Genomic DNA, 12,359 nt, shown 5'->3' on the forward strand with positions numbered 1-12,359 from the left:
ATGAATGGACTCTGAGCAAGTTCATCACAGGCTGAAAAGATCATTTTGCAGTCACAAAGAAAATTGTTTGTGAGATGTTTATGGGAAATAAGCTCTGCAGCAAGTGTACAGTCAACTCTCAAAATTTGATTCTGTATATACTTCAACAACCATCAAAGCTTGAAACAGGTTCAAAAACATGATGAACACTCCAAGTGGCATAAGACAGCTGGGCCAGTGGCGCAATGGATAACACGTCTGACTACGCATCAGAAGATTGTAGGTTCGACTCTTACCTGGTTCGTTTAAGTTTCCCTGATTGTATAGTGGTTAGTACTCTGCGTTGTAGCCGCAGCAACCCCGCTTCGAATCCGGGTCACAGCATTTTCATTTTATTTCTCACACATCCATTTCTTTACAATATTGAAGGTAAGGACAATTGAAGAAACTAAGCAGATTCTTTGAATGTGCTTGCACAATTTGTCTTTACTGCTTATTGTGAAGCTATCTTTCCATACTTTGAATCATTTCTTGATCATTTCTTTGTGAATCATTTTCTTGAAATCTGGAAAGCTGACATAAATTCCTGAATACAGGAAACTCAAATGAATGTACTCTGAGCAAGTTCATCACAGGCTGAAAAGATCATTTTGCAGTCACAAAGAAAATTGTTTGTGAGATGTTTATGGGAAATAAGCCCTGCAGCAAGTGTACAGTCAACTCTCAAAATTTGATTCTGTATATACTTCAACAACCATCTAAGCTTGAAACAGGTTCAAAAACATGATGAACACTCCAAGTGGCATAAGACAGCTGGGCCAGTGGCGCAATGGATAACGCGTCTGACTACGGATCAGAAGATTGTAGGATCGACTCCTACCTGGCTCGTTTAAGTTGCCGTGATCGTATAGTGGTTAGTACTCTGCGTTGTGGCCGCAGCAACCCCGGTTCGATTTCGGGTCACGGCATTTTCATTTTATTTCTCACACATCCATTTCTTTACAATATAGAAGGTAAGGACAATTGAAGAAACTAAGCAGATTCTTTGAATGTGCTTGCACAATTTGTCTTTACTGCTTATTGTGAAGCTATCTTTCCATACTTTGAATCATTTCTTTGTGAATCATTTTCTTGAAATCTGGAAAGCTGACATAAATTCCTGAATACAGGAAACTAAAATGAATGGACTCTGAGCAAGTTCATCACAGGCTGAAAAGATCATTTTGCAGTCACAAAAAAATTGTTTGTGAGATGTTTATGGGAAATAAGCCCTGCAGCAAGTGTACAGTCAACTCTCAGACTTTGATTCTGTATATACTTCAATAACCATCAAAGCTTGAAACAGGTTCACAAACATGATGAACACTCGAAGAGACATAAGGCAGCTGGGCCAGTGGCGCAATGGATAACGCGTCTGACTACGGATCAGAAGATTGTAGGTTCGACTCCTACCTGGCTCGTTTAAGTTGCCGTGATCGTATAGTGGTTAGTACTCTGCGTTGTGGCCGCAGCAACCCCGGTTCGAATCCAGGTCACGGCATTTTCATTTTATTTCTCACACATCCATTTCTTTACAATATTGAAGGTAAGGACAATTTAAGAAACTAAGTAGATTCTTTGAATGTGCTTGCACAATTTGTCTTTACTGCTTATTGTGAAGCTATCTTTCCATACTTTGAATCATTTCTTGATCATTTCTTTGTGAATCATTTTCTTGAAATCTGGAAAGCTGACATAAATTCCTGAATACAGGAAACTCAAATGAATGGACTCTGAGCAAGTTCATCACAGGCTGAAAAGATCATTTTGCAGTCACAAAGAAAATTGTTTGTGAGATGTTTATGGGAAATAAGCTCTGCAGCAAGTGTACAGTCAACTCTCAAAATTTGATTCTGTATATACTTCAACAACCATCAAAGCTTGAAACAGGTTCAAAAACATGATGAACACTCCAAGTGGCATAAGACAGCTGGGCCAGTGGCGCAATGGATAACACGTCTGACTACGCATCAGAAGATTGTAGGTTCGACTCTTACCTGGTTCGTTTAAGTTTCCCTGATTGTATAGTGGTTAGTACTCTGCGTTGTAGCCGCAGCAACCCCGCTTCGAATCCGGGTCACAGCATTTTCATTTTATTTCTCACACATCCATTTCTTTACAATATTGAAGGTAAGGACAATTGAAGAAACTAAGCAGATTCTTTGAATGTGCTTGCACAATTTGTCTTTACTGCTTATTGTGAAGCTATCTTTCCATACTTTGAATCATTTCTTGATCATTTCTTTGTGAATCATTTTCTTGAAATCTGGAAAGCTGACATAAATTCCTGAATACAGGAAACTCAAATGAATGTACTCTGAGCAAGTTCATCACAGGCTGAAAAGATCATTTTGCAGTCACAAAGAAAATTGTTTGTGAGATGTTTATGGGAAATAAGCCCTGCAGCAAGTGTACAGTCAACTCTCAAAATTTGATTCTGTATATACTTCAACAACCATCTAAGCTTGAAACAGGTTCAAAAACATGATGAACACTCCAAGTGGCATAAGACAGCTGGGCCAGTGGCGCAATGGATAACGCGTCTGACTACGGATCAGAAGATTGTAGGATCGACTCCTACCTGGCTCGTTTAAGTTGCCGTGATCGTATAGTGGTTAGTACTCTGCGTTGTGGCCGCAGCAACCCCGGTTCGATTTCGGGTCACGGCATTTTCATTTTATTTCTCACACATCCATTTCTTTACAATATAGAAGGTAAGGACAATTGAAGAAACTAAGCAGATTCTTTGAATGTGCTTGCACAATTTGTCTTTACTGCTTATTGTGAAGCTATCTTTCCATACTTTGAATCATTTCTTTGTGAATCATTTTCTTGAAATCTGGAAAGCTGACATAAATTCCTGAATACAGGAAACTAAAATGAATGGACTCTGAGCAAGTTCATCACAGGCTGAAAAGATCATTTTGCAGTCACAAAAAAATTGTTTGTGAGATGTTTATGGGAAATAAGCCCTGCAGCAAGTGTACAGTCAACTCTCAGACTTTGATTCTGTATATACTTCAATAACCATCAAAGCTTGAAACAGGTTCACAAACATGATGAACACTCGAAGAGACATAAGGCAGCTGGGCCAGTGGCGCAATGGATAACGCGTCTGACTACGGATCAGAAGATTGTAGGTTCGACTCCTACCTGGCTCGTTTAAGTTGCCGTGATCGTATAGTGGTTAGTACTCTGCGTTGTGGCCGCAGCAACCCCGGTTCGAATCCAGGTCACGGCATTTTCATTTTATTTCTCACACATCCATTTCTTTACAATATTGAAGGTAAGGACAATTTAAGAAACTAAGTAGATTCTTTGAATGTGCTTGCACAATTTGTCTTTACTGCTTATTGTGAAGCTATCTTTCCATACTTTGAATCATTTCTTGATCATTTCTTTGTGAATCATTTTCTTGAAATCTGGAAAGCTGACATAAATTCCTGAATACAGGAAACTCAAATGAATGGACTCTGAGCAAGTTCATCACAGGCTGAAAAGATCATTTTGCAGTCACAAAGAAAATTGTTTGTGAGATGTTTATGGGAAATAAGCTCTGCAGCAAGTGTACAGTCAACTCTCAAAATTTGATTCTGTATATACTTCAATAACCATCAAAGCTTGAAACAGGTTCAAAAACATGATGAACACTCCAAGTGACATCAGACATCTGGGCCAGTGGCGCGATGGATAACGCGTCTGACTACAGATCAGAAGATTGTAGGTTCGACTCCTACCTGGTTCGTTTAAGTTGCCGTGATCATATAGTGGTTAGTACTCTGCGTTGTGGCCGCAGCAACCCTGGTTCGAATCCGGGTCACGGCATTTTCATTTTATTTCTCACACATCCATTTCTTTACAATATTGAAGGTAAGGACAATTGAAGAAACTAAGCAGATTCTTTGAATGTGCTTGCACAATTTGTCTTTACTGCTTATTGTAAAGCTATCTTTCCATACTTTGAATCATTTCTTGATAATTTCTTTGTAAATCATTTTCTTGAAATCTGGAAAGCTGACATAAATTCCTGAATACAGGAAACTCAAATGAATTGACTCTGAGCAAGTTCATCACAGGCTGAAAAGATCATTTTGCAGTCACAAAGAAAATTGTTTGTGAGATGTTTATGGGAAATAAGCTCTGCAGCAAGTATATAGTCAACTCTCAAAATTTGATTCTGTATATACTTCAATAATCATCAAAGCTTGAAATAGTTCAAAAACATGATGAACACTCCAAGTGGCATAAGACAGCTGGGCCAGTGGCGCAATTGATAACGCATCTGACTACGGATCAGAAGATTGTAGGTTCGACTCTTACCTGGCTCGTTTAAGTTTCCGTGATTGTATAGTGGTTAGTACTCTGCGTTGTGGCCGCAGCAACCCTGGTTTGAATCCGGGTCACGGCATTTTCATTTTATTTCTCACACATCCATTTCTTTACAATATTGAAGGTAAGGACAATTGAAGAAACTAAGCAGATTCTTTGAATGTGCTTGCACAATTTGTCTTTACTGCTTATTGTAAAGCTATCTTTCCATACTTTGAATCATTTCTTGATCATTTCTTTGTGAATCATTTTCTTGAAATCTGGAAAGCTGACATAAATTCCTGAATACAGGAAACTCAAATGAATTGACTCTAAGCAAGTTCATCACAGGCTGAAAAGATCATTTTGCAGTCACAAAGAAAATTGTTTGTGAGATGTTTATGGGAAATAAGCTCTGCAGCAAGTGTACAGTCAACTCTCAAAATTTGATTCTGTATATACTTCAATAACCATCAAAGCTTGAAACAGGTTCAAAAACATGATGAACACTCCAAGTGACATAAGACATCTGGGCCAGTGGCACAATGGATAACGCGTCTGACTACAGATCAGAAGATTGTAGGTTAGACTCCTACCTGGTTCGTTTAAGTTGCAGTGATCGTAAAGTGGTTAGTACTCTGCGTTGTGGCCGCAGCAACCCTGGTTCGAATCCGGGTCATGGCATTTTCATTTTATTTCTCACACATCCATTTCTTTACAATATTGAAGGTAAGGACAATTGAAGAAACTAAGCAGATTCTTTGAATGTGCTTGCACAATTTGTCTTTACTGCTTATTGTAAAGCTATCTTTCCATACTTTGAATCATTTCTTGATCATTTCTTTGTGAATCATTTTCTTGAAATCTGGAAAGCTGACATAAATTCCTGAATACAGGAAATTCAAATAAATGGACTCTGAGCAAGATCATCACAGGCTGAAAAGATCATTTTGCAGTCACAAAGAAAATTGTTTGTGAGATGTTTATGGGAAATAAGCCCTGCAGCAAGTGTACAGTCAACTCTCAAAATTTGATTCTGTATATACTTCAATAACCATCAAAGCTTGAAATAGTTCAAAAACATGATGAACACTCCAAGTGGCATAAGACAGCTGGGCCAGTGGCGCAATGGATAACACGTCTGACTACGCATCAGAAGATTGTAGGTTCGACTCTTACCTGGCTCGTTTAAGTTTCCGTGATTGTATAGTGGTTAGTACTCTGCGTTATAGCCGCAGCAACCCCGCTTTGAATCCGGGTCACAGCATTTTCATTTTATTTCTCACACATCCATTTCTTTACAATATTGAAGGTAAGGACAATTGAAGAAACTAAGCAGATTCTTTGAATGTGCTTGCACAATTTGTCTTTACTGCTTATTGTGAAGCTATCTTTCCATACTTTGAATCATTTCTTGATCATTTCTTTGTGAATCATTTTCTTGAAATCTGGAAAGCTGACATAAATTCCTGAATACAGGAAACTCAAATGAATGGACTCTGAGCAAGTTCATCACAGGCTGAAAAGATCATTTTGCAGTCACAAAGAAAATTGTTTGTGAGATGTTTATGGGAAATAAGCCCTGCAGCAAGTGTACAGTCAACTCTTAAAATTTGATTCTGTATATACTTCAACAACCATCTAAGCTTGAAACAGGTTCAAAAACATGATGAACACTCCAAGTGGCATAAGACAGCTGGGCCAGTGGCGCAATGGATAACGCGTCTGACTACGGATCAGAAGATTGTAGGATCGACTCCTACCTGGCTCGTTTAAGTTGCCGTGATCGTATAGTGGTTAGTACTCTGCGTTGTGGCCGCAGCAACCCCGGTTCGAATTCGGGTCACGGCATTTTCATTTTATTTCTCACACATCCATTTCTTTACAATATAGAAGGTAAGGACAATTGAAGAAACTAAGCAGATTCTTTGAATGTGCTTGCACAATTTGTCTTTACTGCTTATTGTGAAGCTATCTTTCCATACTTTGAATCATTTCTTTGTGAATCATTTTCTTGAAATCTGGAAAGCTGACATAAATTCCTGAATACAGGAAACTAAAATGAATGGACTCTGAGCAAGTTCATCACAGGCTGAAAAGATCATTTTGCAGTCACAAAAAAATTGTTTGTGAGATGTTTATGGGAAATAAGCCCTGCAGCAAGTGTACAGTCAACTCTCAGACTTTGATTCTGTATATACTTCAACAACCATCTAAGCTTGAAACAGGTTCAAAAACATGATGAACACTCCAAGTGACATAAGACAGCTGGGCCAGTGGCGCAATGGATATCGCGTCTGACTACGGATCAGAATATTGTAGGTTCGACTCCTACCTGGCTCGTTTAAGTTGCCGTGATCGTATAGTGGTTAGTACTCTGCGTTATGGCCGCAGCAACCCCGGTTCGAATCCAGGTCACGGCATTTTCATTTTATTTCTCACACATCCATTTCTTTTCAATATTGAAGGTAAGGACAATTGAAGAAACTAAGCAGATTCTTTGAATGTGCTTGCACAATTTGTCTTTACTGCTTATTGTAAAGCTATCTTTCCATACTTTGAATCATTTCTTGATCATTTCTTTGTGAATCATTTTCTTGAAATCTGGAAAGCTGACATAAATTCCTGAATACAGGAAACTCAAATGAATTGACTCTGAGCAAGTTCATCACAGGCTGAAAAGATCATTTTGCAGTCACAAAGAAAATTGTTTGTGAGATGTTTATGGGAAATAAGCTCTGCAGCAAGTGTACAGTCAACTCTCAAAATGTGATTCTGTATATACTTCAATAACCATCAAAGCTTGAAATAGTTCAAAAACATGATTAACACTCCAAGTGGCATAAGCCAGCTGGGCCAGTGGCGCAATGGATAACGCGTCTGACTACGGATCAGAAGATTGTAGGTTCGACTCCTACCTGGCTCGTTTAAGTTTCCGTGATTGTATAGTGGTTAGTACTCTGTGTTGTGGCCGCAGCAACCCTGGTTCGAATCCGGGTCACGGCATTTTCATTTTATTTCTCACACATCCATTTCTTTACAATATTGAAGGTAAGGACAATTGAAGAAACTAAGCAGATTCTTTGAATGTGCTTGCACAATTTGTCTTTACTGCTTATTGTGAAGCAATCTTTCCATACTTTGAATCATTTCTTGATCATTTCTTTGTGAATCATTTTCTTGAAATCTGGAAAGCTGACATAAATTCCTGAATACAGGAAACTCAAATGAATTGACTCTGAGCAAGTTCATCACAGGCTGAAAAGATCATTTTGCAGTCACAAAGAAAATTGTTTGTGAGATGTTTATGGGAAATAAGCCCAGCAGCAAGTGTACAGTCAACTCTCAAAATTTGATTCTGTGTATACTTCAATAACCATCAAAGCTTGAAATAGTTCAAAAACATGATGAACACTCCAAATGGCATAAGATAGCTGGGCCAGTGGCGCAATGGATAATGCGTCTGACTACGGATCAGAAGATTGTAGGTTCGACTCTTACCTGGCTCGTTTAAGTTTCCGTGATTGTATAGTGGTTAGTACTCTGCGTTGTAGCCGCAGCAACCCAGGTTCAAATCCGGGTCACAGCATTTTCCTTTTATTTCTCACACATCCATTTCTTTACAATATTGAAGGTAAGGACAATTGAAGAAACTAAGCAGATTCTTTGAATGTGCTTGCACAATTTGTCTTTACTGCTTATTGTGAAGCTATCTTTCCATACTTTGAATCATTTCTTGATCATTTCTTTGTGAATCATTTTCTTGAAATCTGGAAAGCTGACATAAATTCCTGAATACAGGAAATTCAAATAAATGGACTCTGAGCAAGTTCATCACAGGCTGAAAAGATCATTTTGCAGTCACAAAGAAAATTGTTTGTGAGATGTTTATGGGAAATAAGCCCTGTAGCAAGTGTACAGTCAACTCTGAAAATTTGATTCTGTATATACTTCAATAACCATCTAAGCTTGAAACAGGTTCAAAAACATGATGAACACTCCAAGTGACATAAGACAGCTGGGCCAGTGGCGCAATGGATAACGCGTCTGACTACGGATCAGAAGATTGAAGTTTCGACTCCTACCTGGCTCGTTTAAGTTGCCGTGATCGTATAGTGGTTAGTACTCTGCGTTGTGGCCGCAGCAACTCCGGTTCGAATCCGGGTCACAGCATTTTCATTTTATTTCTCACACATCCATTTCTTTACAATATTGAAGGTAAGGACAATTGAAGAAACTAAGCAGATTCTTTGAATGTGCTTGCACAATTTGTCTTTACTGCTTATTGTGAAGCTATCTTTCCATACTTTGAAACATTTCTTGATCATTTCTTTGTGAATCATTTTCTTGAAATCTGGAAAGCTGACATAAATTCCTGAATACAGGAAACTCAAATGAATGGACTCTGAGCAAGTTCATCACAGGCTGAAAAGATCATTTTGCAGTCACAAAGAAAATTGTTTGTGAGATGTTTATGGGAAATAAGCCCTGCAGCAAGTGTACAGTCAACTCTCAAAATTTGATTCTGTATATACTTCAATAACCATCAAAGCTTGAAACAGGTTCAAAAACATGATGAACACTCCAAGTGGCATAAGACAGCTGGGCCAGTGGCGCAATGGATAACGCGTCTGACTACGGATCAGAAGATTGAAGGTTCGACTCCTACCTGGCTCGTTTCAGTTGCCATGATCGCATAGTGGTTAGTACTCTGCGTTGTGGCCGCAGCAACCCCGGTTCGAATCCAGGTCACGGCATTTTCATTTTATTTCTCGCTCATCCATTTCTTTACAATATTGAAGGTAAGGACAATTGAAGAAACTAAGTAGATTCTTTGAATGTGCTTGCACAATTTGTCTTTACTGCTTATTGTGAAGCTATCTTTCCATACTTTGAATCATTTCTTGATCATTTCTTTGTGCATCATTTTCTTGAAATCTGGAAAGCTGGGGTGTGGCCTAGCTACTGTGAGGAACAGACACACTTGCCTTGAGCTCCCCACTCCCAGAGGCTTAAATTGGTTATATCCTAACCCAAACCCCTCACAAAGTCCCCCAGTATATAGATTTCCACCTGCAGCACTCAGGGGGAAACTTGGACTGCGACCTCGGAATCGGGGAGCAATTGGAAATAGCTCCTGCGGATTGAGGCCCAGTCGCACCCTCCAGCCTGGGGCCTCGATTTTAGTGGAGACCCGACGCGGCCTCCCACCGACTCGCAAGCTGCTGAGTACCCGCCGAATACCCGCCGGAGGCAGGACCCCCTCTCCCAAAGGTGCTTACCCACCTCCTGCTGCCGCTGATAAGCACCCTCACATAATAAACGGTGCTGGGGGCTGCTTCAGCCAGGAGAACTCCGTCCGGCGGCCATATTGGAAGGGGCAGACCTTCGGGACGGGCCCCACACTGCACGCTGCTCCTGCCGCACGGACTCGGTGAGACTCTACACCCGACGGCTCCGGGCTCCGCTCACCGCCAGACGTGATTGCTGGGCCTGCCAGACCTCCGGTCCTCGCCGCATCTTCTCCACACTCGGAGCTCAAACCCGGCCGTCGGCCATCTTGGAGGTGGCGTCCGGCCGCATCGAGCTCCACACCCCCGACGCAACCCTCCACACACATACTGCGGGGACCTCCCTGCCATCGGACCCCCCCCAAAGGTAAACAGCCCCCCACAGTTACACACACTCACCCTGTATGCACATTAGCACTCTCATCACGAGTGCATAGCACGGCGGCCATATTGGAGGTGGCATTCACTAACAACAGGCACCACAGCACCGTCTGCACTGCCCGGCCGGGCGCGGTGCGCCCCATATAGGGCACCGCTCACTACTGGACACTCCTGCCTGAATTGCCAGGCTACAGTCGCACTCTACCCCTGCACTCTGGACGGACCCGCTTGGCGGCCATCTTGGAGGTGGCGGAGATAGCAACCCCACACCACCAACACCGCCCTCATCTGATACTGAGGATCCTGGCTGGGGGACCCCGCTGGACACTCCTTGGGACCCTGTGTCTCGGCTTCACAGAGAGCACACACACACACGGCCCTCGAGACACCGGCCGATTTATCACCGCCTCAAAGCACAGCACCTGAACCCCCCCCCTCCCTCTGGATGGTGCTGCTCACCCGCGCCCTCCATTCCATTCCTATCCCACAGAGCCCGGTTCCTCACTACATGCGCCTTCACTAATTCTCCTTATGAAGATCTACCTCTAGATTATGGGGTGGCCTGACCAGAACAGGGGCTCAACCACACGCTGCCATTATTAACACCATCTACCTTTAATGCAGCTACTTCAATGAGACCTTAATTGCCATTTATTCACGGGAAGCCCCATAGCATTCATTCCGTATTATAAAACTTTCCTTTTTTCACTTTATTTTTTCACACGGAATGCCACAGAAGCGCCGAAAGGCCCCTGCTCCATCCAAACCCAGTATTATCAGGGCGTGGGAAAAAGCAGGTTCTCTGCCGAAACAATCACCTATAGCTGAAAGCAATCTGAACATGGCTGGTGCCTCTCGTACCGATCCTCCTTTGTCGGCTCAGGATGTGATCGCCATAGTCACTAAAACGATACAATCAGAGATGAGATCGGCCCTAGCAGATTTTAAATCGGAATTGGAAGACCTAGGTTCCAGAACGGGCACTCTCGAGCAGAAGGTAGATGAAATTTGTCAATACCAAAGCGTCATGGATCAAGAATTTACAGATTTACGGGCAGAGATGGAAACATATAAAGACCAGCTCGAGGATATCGAAAACCGAAATAGGCGGAATAATATCCGCGTACGCAACATCCCGGAAACAATAACTGCCGACGCACTACCAGCCTACCTAAAGGACCTTTTTCTTCACATAAGCCCTGACATCTCAGTGGACCTTCTTCATTTGGACCGAGCCCAGAGGGCCCTCCGCCCAAAACCATCCTCGACCCAACCACCACGGGACGTTATCCTCCGCTTTCACTATTTCAAAGCGAAAGAGCAAATTATGGCTGCGGTTAGAGGGCTCCAGACGGTCTCCCATTCTGGGTCCCAACTTCAACTCTTTCAGGACCTGGCACCATCGACCCTAAAGAAAAGGAGAGATCTATTGAATGTCACCAAGACTTTGAGGACCCACTCTATTAAATACAAGTGGGGCTTCCCCTTCCAATTATTGGTCAACAGAAATGGCACGACCCACGCTGTCAAGACCCCAAATCAAGGATACGATTTACTAAAGTCGTTTGGTCTCCTAGAAGATGCAGCAGAAACAAGCCAACAATCTACTTCACCCTCTAGACCCATGGCACCATCGAAGGAATGGACCCCGGCTTAATTACATCAATTACATTAGACACACTAACATAAAAAACTCTGCTCCATACTTTTCTAATGTTAATTCTTCATATATTTTCTGATGTTCTTTAACAATAAGTTTGATAATAGCCCTATAAGACAATTATGGCGCCCTTTTTTTCTCACTTTTTCTCTTTACCCTCTCACCTCCGGCATTAATATGTTGCCATGTTGATATCGTCCCCTGTTCTCCCCCTAGGCCACCCCGTTCTTTTTAGACGTTCTCTTTAGACGTTAACTTGATATGATCACTAAACTTCACGTTCAACGAATTTTGCTGTTTCTACACACCCTCACACTCAGATGGATGTGTCAGGACGACACTCCCTCTGCCTACAATGGACCGAGCTCCACTAAAGGAGTAGGTCCCCTTTTCTTCCCCTTGACTCTCAACCCCTCTCTCACCATCTCTAACCTGCTCCCTGTTCTCCCTCCCTGCCCTTTCCGCCAGTCGGGATGTGAATCCCATCTGCTACTGCGCTCTTTCTCTTTTGACCCACCATGAAGTTGACAGTTTTAACCCTCAATGTAAACGGTCTTAACTCCCCAACCAAAAGGGCTATGGCCATCCAATACCTCCACAGGCGTAAATCCAGCATTGTAATGCTGCAAGAGACACATCTCAAGACCCCCCACTCTTCCCTCACGACCAAACAATATCCCACGGCCTATCACTCCTCCATG

The 12,359-nt window shown here is 42.1% G+C and overlaps 11 non-coding genes across 11 annotated transcripts; all 11 read left to right on the forward strand.

Annotated features, from left to right (window-relative positions):
* The first annotated feature begins 794 nt into the window (after positions 1-794).
* TRNAR-ACG (transfer RNA arginine (anticodon ACG)) lies at positions 795-867 on the forward strand. The gene has a single exon. It is a non-coding gene; the product is annotated as a tRNA-Arg (tRNA).
* A 499-nt stretch (positions 868-1,366) lies between these two features.
* TRNAR-ACG (transfer RNA arginine (anticodon ACG)) lies at positions 1,367-1,439 on the forward strand. Its single transcript has one exon. It is a non-coding gene; the product is annotated as a tRNA-Arg (tRNA).
* Positions 1,440-2,534: 1,095 nt separating this feature from the next.
* TRNAR-ACG (transfer RNA arginine (anticodon ACG)) lies at positions 2,535-2,607 on the forward strand. Its single transcript has one exon. It is a non-coding gene; the product is annotated as a tRNA-Arg (tRNA).
* A 499-nt stretch (positions 2,608-3,106) lies between these two features.
* Positions 3,107-3,179, forward strand: TRNAR-ACG (transfer RNA arginine (anticodon ACG)). The gene has a single exon. It is a non-coding gene; the product is annotated as a tRNA-Arg (tRNA).
* Positions 3,180-3,690: 511 nt separating this feature from the next.
* On the forward strand, positions 3,691-3,763 carry TRNAC-ACA (transfer RNA cysteine (anticodon ACA)). The gene has a single exon. It is a non-coding gene; the product is annotated as a tRNA-Cys (tRNA).
* Positions 3,764-4,273: 510 nt separating this feature from the next.
* Positions 4,274-4,346, forward strand: TRNAR-ACG (transfer RNA arginine (anticodon ACG)). Its single transcript has one exon. It is a non-coding gene; the product is annotated as a tRNA-Arg (tRNA).
* A 511-nt stretch (positions 4,347-4,857) lies between these two features.
* On the forward strand, positions 4,858-4,930 carry TRNAC-ACA (transfer RNA cysteine (anticodon ACA)). The gene has a single exon. It is a non-coding gene; the product is annotated as a tRNA-Cys (tRNA).
* A 1,094-nt stretch (positions 4,931-6,024) lies between these two features.
* TRNAR-ACG (transfer RNA arginine (anticodon ACG)) lies at positions 6,025-6,097 on the forward strand. The gene has a single exon. It is a non-coding gene; the product is annotated as a tRNA-Arg (tRNA).
* Positions 6,098-6,596: 499 nt separating this feature from the next.
* Positions 6,597-6,669, forward strand: TRNAR-ACG (transfer RNA arginine (anticodon ACG)). The gene has a single exon. It is a non-coding gene; the product is annotated as a tRNA-Arg (tRNA).
* Positions 6,670-7,179: 510 nt separating this feature from the next.
* TRNAR-ACG (transfer RNA arginine (anticodon ACG)) lies at positions 7,180-7,252 on the forward strand. The gene has a single exon. It is a non-coding gene; the product is annotated as a tRNA-Arg (tRNA).
* Positions 7,253-8,930: 1,678 nt separating this feature from the next.
* On the forward strand, positions 8,931-9,003 carry TRNAR-ACG (transfer RNA arginine (anticodon ACG)). Its single transcript has one exon. It is a non-coding gene; the product is annotated as a tRNA-Arg (tRNA).
* The last annotated feature ends 3,356 nt before the right edge of the window (positions 9,004-12,359 follow it).

Source organism: Pseudophryne corroboree, chromosome 6 (genome assembly GCF_028390025.1).
Source record: "Pseudophryne corroboree isolate aPseCor3 chromosome 6, aPseCor3.hap2, whole genome shotgun sequence".
NCBI classification, from domain to species: Eukaryota; Metazoa; Chordata; class Amphibia; order Anura; family Myobatrachidae; genus Pseudophryne; species Pseudophryne corroboree.